This window comes from Podarcis erhardii (genome assembly GCF_964252035.2).
Source record: "Podarcis erhardii genome assembly, chromosome: 5".
NCBI lineage: Eukaryota > Metazoa > Chordata > Lepidosauria > Squamata > Lacertidae > Podarcis > Podarcis erhardii.
In genome coordinates this window covers 39,645,331-39,655,762 of record NC_138509.1, presented here as the reverse complement: position 1 = coordinate 39,655,762, position 10,432 = coordinate 39,645,331, and the positions used below count along the sequence as shown (strand labels likewise).

Here is a 10,432-nt window from a genome sequence, read left to right as displayed (position 1 = left end):
TGGAAACTGGCCCCTGACCAACACTCAGCTCGCCCGAGCCTTTGATTTGACGGGCATAAATGACCTCCTTCTGCACCCGCCTAGGAATCGTGCCTTCCTCGGCTATTCCTGATTTTTTAACATTTGAAAGGCGAAGATCAAGAAAACCTTCCGAACATCATTCATGATAGTAGTCAGCCGCCAATCCTACGAGGTGCCTGAAACGCTGGCAAGGCTGACACAAAATTTATGTTGAGTTTTCAAAAAATTAAATAGGGATTTTTCTTATTTAAAACGAGGAAGAAACAGCTCCATGCGTCGATTCTAAACGCGCTCTACCGGGCTTTCAGGATTTCAGCTCCAATATGTATCGCTACTTTTCTTCTTCTTCTTTTTAATGATAACATCCATTGCGGAAAGTAAGTCTGACATAAATAAGTTGCAACTCATTTAAAGGGAATGTAGTCAGGATTAGAATGCTGTCTACTGCTTCTCAGTGATAATTTCCCTTTTTAATCGAGGTGGTATAATAATGTTGGGAAATGTTTCTGAAGAAGCTTTCTTATTAAATTCGTGTTTTTATCTGTCAAAATAGTACCTCAACCCTATTATTTTGAAGCCTGGCAAATGACTTTTAAGGGGAATCCAGAGTGATTCTTATGGTGAAAGGGTCCTTTTCAGAAAGAAAGGAAAAAGCTGAACCCGTGTGATTGTGCGTCAAAACCTGTTTTCAGACGACCACGAAGTAAATCCTGATTTGTTGGCACTACGCTAGTTCTCCATTCTATACAGTGGTACCTCGGGTTACATACGCTTCAGGTTACATATGCTTCAAGTTACACACTCCGCTAACCCAGAAATAGGCCCCATTAGCTAAAGTGGTGCTTCAGGGTAAGAACAGTTTCAGGTTAAGGACGGACCTCCGGAAGAAATTAAGTACTTAACCCGAGGTATCACTGTACACCCAATTAACCTGTGTAAAATGCTACGTGAACTGCAGCTCTTCGGATGCGTGTTTGCACGTTTTCCCCGCAGCAAATACAAGACACGCATCATAACAGGAAAGGGCTTAGCTGCACGATGGCGTGTGTGCCATGTAATTTGCACTCGTGCCCATAGTGGAGTTTACTTCCAAGTTGCGTATCCAGGATAGTGGTGTCTCCTGACAATCATTTACAGTACTTGCAAACAAATCTCGGATTCTGCCCCAGTATCCTTTTCTTACAGCTGTAGCCCCAGAAGCATTAATTAAAATATTTTATTTGGATTTAAAACAACCAAAAAAAAACCCTCATTCTCCCCAAGCGCAATTAACCGTTACACCTGCAGTTCAAAAAGGGTGGGTTTTGTCTCTAAAAGCAAGGAAACACGTACACCTCCCCTCACTCAGATGCAGAAGAGAGTTTGTGTGCCCGCTGGGAATTAACAGCATCAATGGAGACGCAGGCCTTCTGTGCGGATCCGATCTCGAAAGTTGCCTTTTGATCTGCTCAAGTCTGCTGTTCTCCAGATCGCCCGTTTCCTAGTCTTCACCTGTTGCCCAACACGACCACATCTCAGGGCATTGCTTGTCCAGCCGCCTCGGACTTCTCTCCCGGTTCTGGTATTCTGGGATGCTCGCTGCCCAGTAGAAGCGCAGCTCCGTCGAGGGTCCTCGACAGCAGCTCCTAGCCTCTTCTTATAATGCGGTCCGAAGGGAACTTCGGGTCGGGAGCTGGAAACCTATCGATTTCAGGGGGACTCCTCCACACCATCACATCAATTGGATAGGGAATTGGACGGAGATGGTTAAGGTGAATAGGCCAACTCTGAAAAGCCATTACTGGGATTTGCTCCGGATGAGTAACTTCCATCCCACCACTCACCTGACCAAAGTGGGCATCTGCAATCCCAAATTTTTGCCTTTCGGAGATCAGCTTTGCATTGACCACGGTGGCTTGCTTTGTGCAATGTCCGAGTTCTCAGACTAAGAATAATAGCAACATTTTATGGTTGTTGCTGTTGTTAAATAACGACATATGTTGCTAAACAACATTTATTATAATTATTGATGATGAAGAAGAAACATAATTCCTATGACGTTTGCATGGTTTAAAGTACGGCTGTAAATTTGTATTGATTTTATTGTTTTGCCGTTCTGTAAACCGCTTCGAAGGTTGTTGGTTTATTTTACGAAATAAAACAAACAAATAAAATGTTGATGGTGATAACACATATTGAGGGCTTGGGAGAAATCTTGAGAAGGAAATGTGCCTTTCTCAAAGTTCATTCAAAAGTGCATTTACTACGGGTTGAGGTTCCTAACAGTTGAGGTTCCTAACGGGTTGAGGCTTTAATGGAGTCTCTGTCGAGATCCACTTTTCTACTGTATTCCCTTAGGAGGGACCGGCCGAAGTGAAGGGATCCCACGCCTCCTTTAGCCCATTGGAATCAAATCCCGTCCAGGGACTTTTCTCTCGCAGAAAAGAAAGCGTGGGGTGAACTCGTTCCCCCACTTGCTGCTGGGCTGCTTCGAGGAGGTCCCGGGAGCTTGAGACGGTGGTGGCGACAGAGAGAATATTACATTTTCAATGGAGCGGTTGGCAGAGATACGACAGGAAAAAGATGTATCTCCCCTCCCGCGCCTCCTCCTCTCTCGCAGCCTCCGCTGTCCAGCCAGTAGGAAGCTGCCGGATGATCTGGCTCTGCAAGACACGCCTACAAAACCTACAATTTCCCATCCCTCGGATCCAAGTGTCGCCCAAGTGTGAGATTCAAGGGACCAGATTCCAGCTGGCGTTGCCTTGCCTTGGGGGAAGCACTTCTGTCCAGGAGTAACATTCCTAGTGAACACAGCACAACTAGTATAACATTTAAATCCCAGTGACTTCAGTTTCGGCTGGTTTGTGGATTAGGTTTAGATAAACTGTATGTGTCTTTTAACTATTTATGTGCTTCTTTTAATGCTAAAAATGCCCTCTGTGTCACATCAGGTAAAAGAAATATAAGAACAACCAGCAGCAACAACCATAGTTTTAGTAGGTCTGTCAACTAGTTTAAGCTCTTCAATAGTTCATCTTTTAGCGGATTAACCAATTAATCAATGACATTTATATACGATTAGCCATTGCATAATCCCAGTGAAGGTGCCTTTTGGAGGATATATTGAGAGAAGGCGACTGGTTTTCCTTAAATGTCAAAACCATTACAATGTTGCCCTGAGTTTGTGGGTGCTAGGCATCCCCTAAATTCCTGGGACCAATAGGTGCTGGAATTTAATTAGGTCTTGTGTACTAAAACTGTGTTAGACTCCCATGTGTTAGAATCTAATCAAGACCCCTGTGCATGATTTGGCTGTGCATGAGACACCTCTTTAACCCCCGGGAATCAACATGTGTTAGAAGCTAATTGAATCAGGCTACTTCACCTTTTGAGGTGATGGCTTGTGGATGAGCCATTAAGATAACACACAGGATCAAAGAACTAAGCATGAAAAGGCAATTGAATGGGCCCCTCCCTCGTTCTGCAGATAAAAGTCAGGGGTTTAGAATAAGAGAGAGTTAGAAGTCATATGGGCAGTAGCTTAGTATAGGGAGTTGGGAGTTAAGCAATGGCATTAGTAAGCAATGGTTTGGGGTCTGCTTAAGTCCAAGGCTGCTGTGTGGCTATGGGAGAAGCCAGAACCTTTTGACGTATGGATGCTAGGCATCCCTCCATTGCATGCTCGGGTTGTATATATGTGTAAATAAGCCATATATCACAAAGGAACCACCATCTCTGCTGTGTCTCATTTTCCAAAAGGAAACATGGACCCTGGATATGGGTGCCTGGAACCTCGCATTGCTCTGGAGAGTGGGGTGGTATAATATAGTATAGTAAACAGAAGCTACCATTTACTACACGGAGGCGTATCTATGGGTTGCCCAGCCCCCACCCAAATCACCTGTCAAACAAATGGAGAGTATGACATACATGCATGCTGTCCTTCTCTGTGGTAATGTGATTTTGGGGGGAGGTGGGGGGGCACTGATACATCTCCTTGTTAAGGCTGCAGTCACCCTATGTACGCCTCAGCTACTGCTAGAAGGAAAGGCAGTCTCTAAAGGTTTAGGCTTATTCTTCAATTCACACATCACTTTCCACAAAAAAGTCCAAAGGCGATTTACAATCAAAACAAAAACAAAAATCCAGGGGAAAAAATCACACTTACTGTCACGTTTCTTTTCTGCTGTCCCTTCTTCCTTCCTGTCCACCTCCCTTCCATGTCACCATCCTTGACTGCCCTGCCACCCCAATATTTTCTTCAAGTTGGTGCCACTGACCTGTGACCACGTACCGAGGAACTGCAAGGAAATAATATCACCCAGAAACATCCAAAAAGTTTTCAACTCTCTGCCAAACGGAAACCCCAGAATCTGCATTAGGGCAATATAAAAATGCTACAAAATAGTGTGCAGTGTGGAAAGCTTTCGGGTTCTTCAGAAGGCCTCACCAGGCTAGATGGTAAACAAACAAGGAAGGCAGAGAGTTGGCTGATGGCTGGAGCCATGCATGGGTGAAGACTGCATTTGTCACTGCCTTAAGATGGATGTGGACAATCATTCTAACTTAACACAATGACGGAACTATGAGCCAACAAGGCTACTTCTGTTTTTTCCATTTTATTTTTAAGAAACCCACCTATTTCTTGGTGCACCAGGCCTGCTTCTCATAGGAATTGGAGTGGCAGGTATTACAAATAGTTTATGTAAATGTTTTTTTAGAAAAAAAAAAAACCAGTATGAAAATAAAACTCACGATCCAATATATTAATTTTTCCCTCTTGGGCACCTGTGATTTTCCATGCTGTTATCACTTTTCAGAATGCAATAGATAATTTATATCTGTCATCAACAGCACTTGTTACTCATTAATTGGGTATTTGTCCTGTTTATTGACTTGCTTGACTTGGTGGATATCACCAAGTATTCTGCAAAGAAATATATGGCTCTTCTCTTTCCAGCCCCCGTGGCCTGGGCAAAATGCCTTTACAGGGCTGGATTATATGTTTGCCTTTGGCACATCTTTCATTAGGGAGAGATTCATGAAAGAAGTGCAGCATCACCGCAAAGTCGGAAGATTTTCTTTGTGACAACCCAGAAATCTGTTAAAACATTTACGCAACTGAGAATCTTGGCTTAAATGGCTTGTGGATCACATGGCCAAGGTTGCAATCCTAGGCAATTCCCAATCAATGGAATTCAGTCAATAGACAAGATCAAGCTGCAGGGACCTGAAGCTTACTGTCCTAATTCTCATTCCATTTTGTACACCTAGGTGCAGAAGAGACCTTAATTTCTGGGGTTAGTGATATTTATTAGATAGCACTGTCCATTTCAATAGAAGAGTACGGTTTGCTTTCTTCATGTGCTTGGTGAGGACAAGTGACAGAGAGAAGTGAAGGTTGAAATCCCTGGTTAAAAAGCAGATCCAGTTGCAGCAATCTTCAGTATAGTAAAGCTATCCAAAATTTCACTTGTAAAGGGGGAGAGTTTCTGAGTTGTCTGTAATAGAGATATTCTATGGTTACAATGTTGCACCACACTTTGGAAGGCACCGTTTATTTTTATCAATTATTATTGATGTATCAATTATTATATCAGCCTAGCTTAAAAGACTATACAGTTTATATTATCTTATAGACAGAGGTGCTCAAGTGCCTACAAATTCAGGACACTATTAGCAAATTACATTTAATTAGCTAAAACTGTACATGCTTTGAAATTATACAGATGCAGTCATTGCGGAATAATTGCACTCCCTGCTGAAATACGAGAGGGCTCATCTGTATGGGCATTCCCTTGGCTTTTGAAGGTTCCCCTGTTACATGTGTTCCCTTGATCTCTTGAATTGAGCCTCCTGTTTTAACTGCTGTGTTGTTTTAATGGGATTGTTTGTGTAACTAGTTTTTATATTTTGGAAACCACCAAGAAGCCAATTTTGGCATTATACTGTAAGTAAGTAAGTAAGTAAGTAAGTAAGTGAGTAAATATTAACCAGTACAGTAATTGGAGAGTTACCATTACAAAAATTCTTCTTTCCAGGTGTTTCTCATAGAAAATATGGGTGGTACTAATCAATCAGAACTATATAAAAACTTTCTAAGTGATTAGGACTACCTAGCTTATGCAATTATTATTATATTATAATTGTATGACTGTAGGCAGACGTTCTTCCACCTGAAGATCACATTGAATATATATTGTGTATACATACTATGTTGAAGTCCTTCCTTTTTAATTCTAGGCTTGTGAATATGATATTTGGAAAGTGACTGGCTGTCTTCAGCACTTCTGAAGATGTCTACAGCTCTGTCATTTTGTTTGTTTCTGTTTTCCTATACAGCTCTGCTATCCTGAAGTCTATAATCTGTATTATTGTAAACTTAATCAGATTCATCTGTGTATATTGAATTTAGTACCAACAGTCCTTTCATTGTCTGATTTTGTACAATTCAAACATTGATTCTAAGCTGTGCATTGTGGTCATTCAGACATATTTAATTTTTTTAGTTCTGTGCTTATGAACTCCTGGAAATACATTTGCCAGATCTTTCCCTGTACATATCACTAGAAGTAGCTTGTGGGCTGAAAAATAGTGTTTTATATTTAAGATGTTATCATTATTTATTTTATATAAAGTAAACAGGATGCAAAGATCAAATAAATATGATGGAAACATTAAGTCCACAATCATAGATATTTAGGTTACAATCCAACATTTACTTGCCTTGTGCTCAATGGGACTTATAAGTAGACATGTATAGAATTGCACTGTTACTTTTTTACTGAAAACGCTCCAGGCTGCTGATGTTTGCAACCTTATATGTTTCCCCCTCCCAACAGTTGAAAACCAGCAGTGCTGTGGTCTCTCTCCTTTGACCAGCAAAGAATCAATAGGAATCAATATTAGAGTGCAAGTAATGCCACCTGCTGGATATCTTCATGCACTGCAGTGGCAACTTGAAAACTGAACACCAAGAGCGTTTCCCCTTAATGCCAAAGTTTCTGCTGTGCTTGTTGGCTAGTCACCATAGCTGTCAACGTTTCCCTTTTTTAAAGGGAAATTCCCTTATTCCAAATAGGATTCCTTGCAAGAAAAGGGAAAAGTTGACAGCTATGCTAGTCACATAACACAGACTCCCAGTCTAACGAAAGGTGCTTGCTCCTAATGTTATTCTGCAGAATTGCTCAGTATATTTCTACTAATGTTAGGGGTCCAAATAGTAGGACTGACCTGACATTTGGTGCCTGAGACAAATCACAGAATGATGCCCCCCTCCCTGCCAAGGAAGAAGGGACGAGTGAAGGAACAAGAGGGGGAAATAGAGATCTACACTGGGATCTGCTGCCCCTGTGGGTTCTGCCACCTGAGGCAGTTACTTCACCTTGCCTCATGGGTGGGTCAGCCCTGCCAAAGAGGTTCCTTTCAGTGGAAGCTGCTCCATGAGGGTGGGCGGGTACTGCCCCACCAGTCTCAACCTGCCCTCAGCCATTCCTTTGCCTTGTCACTTACAACCATTCCTGGGGGTGGCACTGCCTGTCAGTTTCCTCCTCCTCAGTGTGGCCCTTGTAGAATTCAGCAGAGAGGGCTGGGACAAAGCTAGAATAAGCTGTCCCTGCTGACATTGGCTCTGGCCAACTTCTTGATTCTAGCCTCCCATTAACTTGTATCAGATAAAAGACAGAAAAGAAGACACCCCCCCCCCCGAATGAAGCTTGCAAACCACTGGTGGTCTACGGACCACATTTTGGGAATTCCTGCTATGGACCCTCTAGATGTATATCTAGGGTGCTTTTTTCTATTTTAGCTGATATTCCCAAATGTTTAGGACCTAAAATATTTAAGCCTGTGTGGGAGACCTTCTGGCAAATGTAACATGTGTGCTGTCCTTAGTCCAGTCGCCTAATCACAGGGCCATTCTAGTTCCTGAATGGATGGAAGTTTGCTCTTAGCCCTTCTCCATCAGGCCACCTTGAGTCTCTCTAAGCTTGTGCCTGCCCTGAATGCTCCTACAGAGTCAGAGGGCTATGAGAGCTTCTCTGTCTAGCAGAGGGTGCTTCTACTAGCCGTTCTTCCTTCCCAAGTGCAACAGAATGCTCACATGCCAAAGGTGACAGACTTGGCTTCTTTGAAGACCCCAGGCAGCTGTGATGCACGGCCCCATTACAGTATTGGTTTTTTTTCTGGTTAAGGCAAGGCTGCACAATTTGTGGTCCATTGCCCTGATCTCACATCCCATCAGCGACATATGGTGGCTTATTCCCCTAAGAAACATAACTTTCCTCCTTGCTGCCTGCCTGGGACTGGAAATTGCAGGGGTGGTGGCAAAAGAGCATGGCTTGCTAAGCTTGGTAGATCAAAAACTCCCATAGGTCAAATTGGGACAAATCTGTTTGCGTTCCAAATCGCTCTCCCTCTTCTAATGAGAGAAGGCTACATGCAATGCTCACTCCCCCCGACCACCCACAATTTAAGATATATGTCAGTGTTCTTTTTGTAAGCCAAATGAAGACATAGTTTGTCCTCATTCTAATTAGACGGATGTGCTTTGCTGCAAGTCATTAGTGCTCTAAATAGGTTCCTTTCTTACTGATAAACTATAGTGGGGGTTTCGGGAACAAATTGCCAATAAATAGAGAGCTGGCTTATAGGATCTATTGATTCTCACTCACTGAGCTGCAGAGAGGTGCTTTGTCTGACTTCCTGAATGTGCAGGCAAGGTGAAAATCTAATTAATGAGCCTTCTCCTGAAAAGAAGGTGGAAGGCCAAAGTTTTTCCAGACGTTGTGGATTACAATGTACACAATTTCTGATCGTTGATGCTAGTGGGAGCTGGAGGATCTAGGGCAGGGTTCCCCAAACTTGGGTGTCCAGCTGCTTACTGACTACAATTCCCATCATCCCTGGCCGCTGGTCCTGCTAGCTAGGGATGATGGGAGTTGTGGTCCAAAAACAGCTGGAGACCCAAGTTTGGGAAACCCTGATCGGGGGGGTCTCAATAGTCTTTCCAAGGCTGCCTTATTAATACAGGCAATGCAATGGTTGACACACAACCGGCTCCACACATTATGCAGGATGCACTCTGGACCCAGTGATTTTTCAGCTGACCTGGAGCACTGACGTTTGTTCAATATTTCTGTGGACAGCAGCTGTAAACTGTATGACTTGGGTGACAATTTTGAACTTGCTTTGAGAGGACAATATAGCCAAATGAGAAGTGCTTTTCAGATTAGTTTGGTTTTCCCCTACTTTTTAACTCTGGTCCTCCCAAACTTGAAAAAAACACACGTATGTAGTTGAAAAGTTGGTTCATGAAAGGAGTTGATAATCTATATCGTGGTGGGGAATCTGTGGCCCTTCAGATGTTGTTGGACTGCAACTCCAATTAGCTCCATCTAATATGGTCAAAAATAATGTAGCTCAGCAACTTTTGGAGAGATGCAGATAGCACCCTCCCTGGCTTAGGTGAACATTAACTGCAGGATTTGCTCAGGACATAACTTAATTGCTCCACAAGAGGGCTCCATGGTACAATAACGTTTGCACTATAGTTCATATAACAACTCACTTCTCAAGAGCAGCATCCAGTGCAGTGGAAAGAACAATTTCCACTCATTCCTGCTATAGCATGTAGCACCTTTGCTCCTAAAATGACCTGAGCAAGGTGAGTCAGACTGCTTTCAGAAGGGATGCTAAAAACTAGGGACGGGAAAGGAATTTTATTCAGTTTGCATTTAAAGGCGATTCGCAGTTTCCAAAACAATACACAAACTGAAACGCAACCATCCTTTGAAAGTCATAAGTCTCCAAATTTTGCAATGTCCCCTAGAATAATCACATGGCAATCAGAAACACACATCTGTAAAAGGCGACCCTGTTTCATAAGAGAAGGAAGTGCAAATATAGCCAGAGTATAGATCATTTAAATGACCATAGTGCCCTCAATATCTGTCCTATTAGGAGACAGAGCAGAGTCTGTAATAACGTTGAGCAATGCATGTTCTTGCCTGATGAACCTTCAAGCGAGAAATGATCGCTACACATCTGTGGAGAGAGCAGGAAAAGCTTCTGATGCTGCAAAGACTTCATCTGCATTACACTGCCAAACAGTAGGAAGCGGATGCTTTATTATATACCTAGGGGAAGTGTTCAACATTGTGCTTTTATGATTGTTCCATCAGAGCAAGGCATTTCAGCTTGCCAGATAAAACAATATCGCATCTCCTGTGTGCTGGGGGTTTCCTCAGCCCCCAGGACCATTTTAGGGGGCCCCAGGGGGGGATATGGGGAGGGATGGGGGGAAACCTCATTGCACTAGCAGTACTCATTGCCCTGGTTCCTGCTGGTGCAAGTGTTTAGTTGAATCCAGCCCTAGATTCTTAGGTCCAAGATTATGGCCATGGGCATTTGTGGAAAAGCACAGATCAATAGG

The 10,432-nt window shown here is 43.0% G+C and overlaps 1 long non-coding RNA gene across 1 annotated transcript in view; it reads right to left on the bottom strand.

The window, feature by feature from the left end:
- Nucleotides 1-4,757: 4,757 nt before the first annotated feature.
- Nucleotides 4,758-10,432, bottom strand: part of LOC309342618 — a 37,477-nt gene continuing 31,802 nt past the window's right edge. The window contains exons 6-7 of the long non-coding RNA XR_014156913.1: nt 9,569-9,699; nt 4,758-5,501 (exon numbers count right to left, since the gene is read on the bottom strand). This is a non-coding gene — a long non-coding RNA (uncharacterized lncRNA). The remainder of the gene's footprint in view (nt 5,502-9,568; nt 9,700-10,432) is intronic.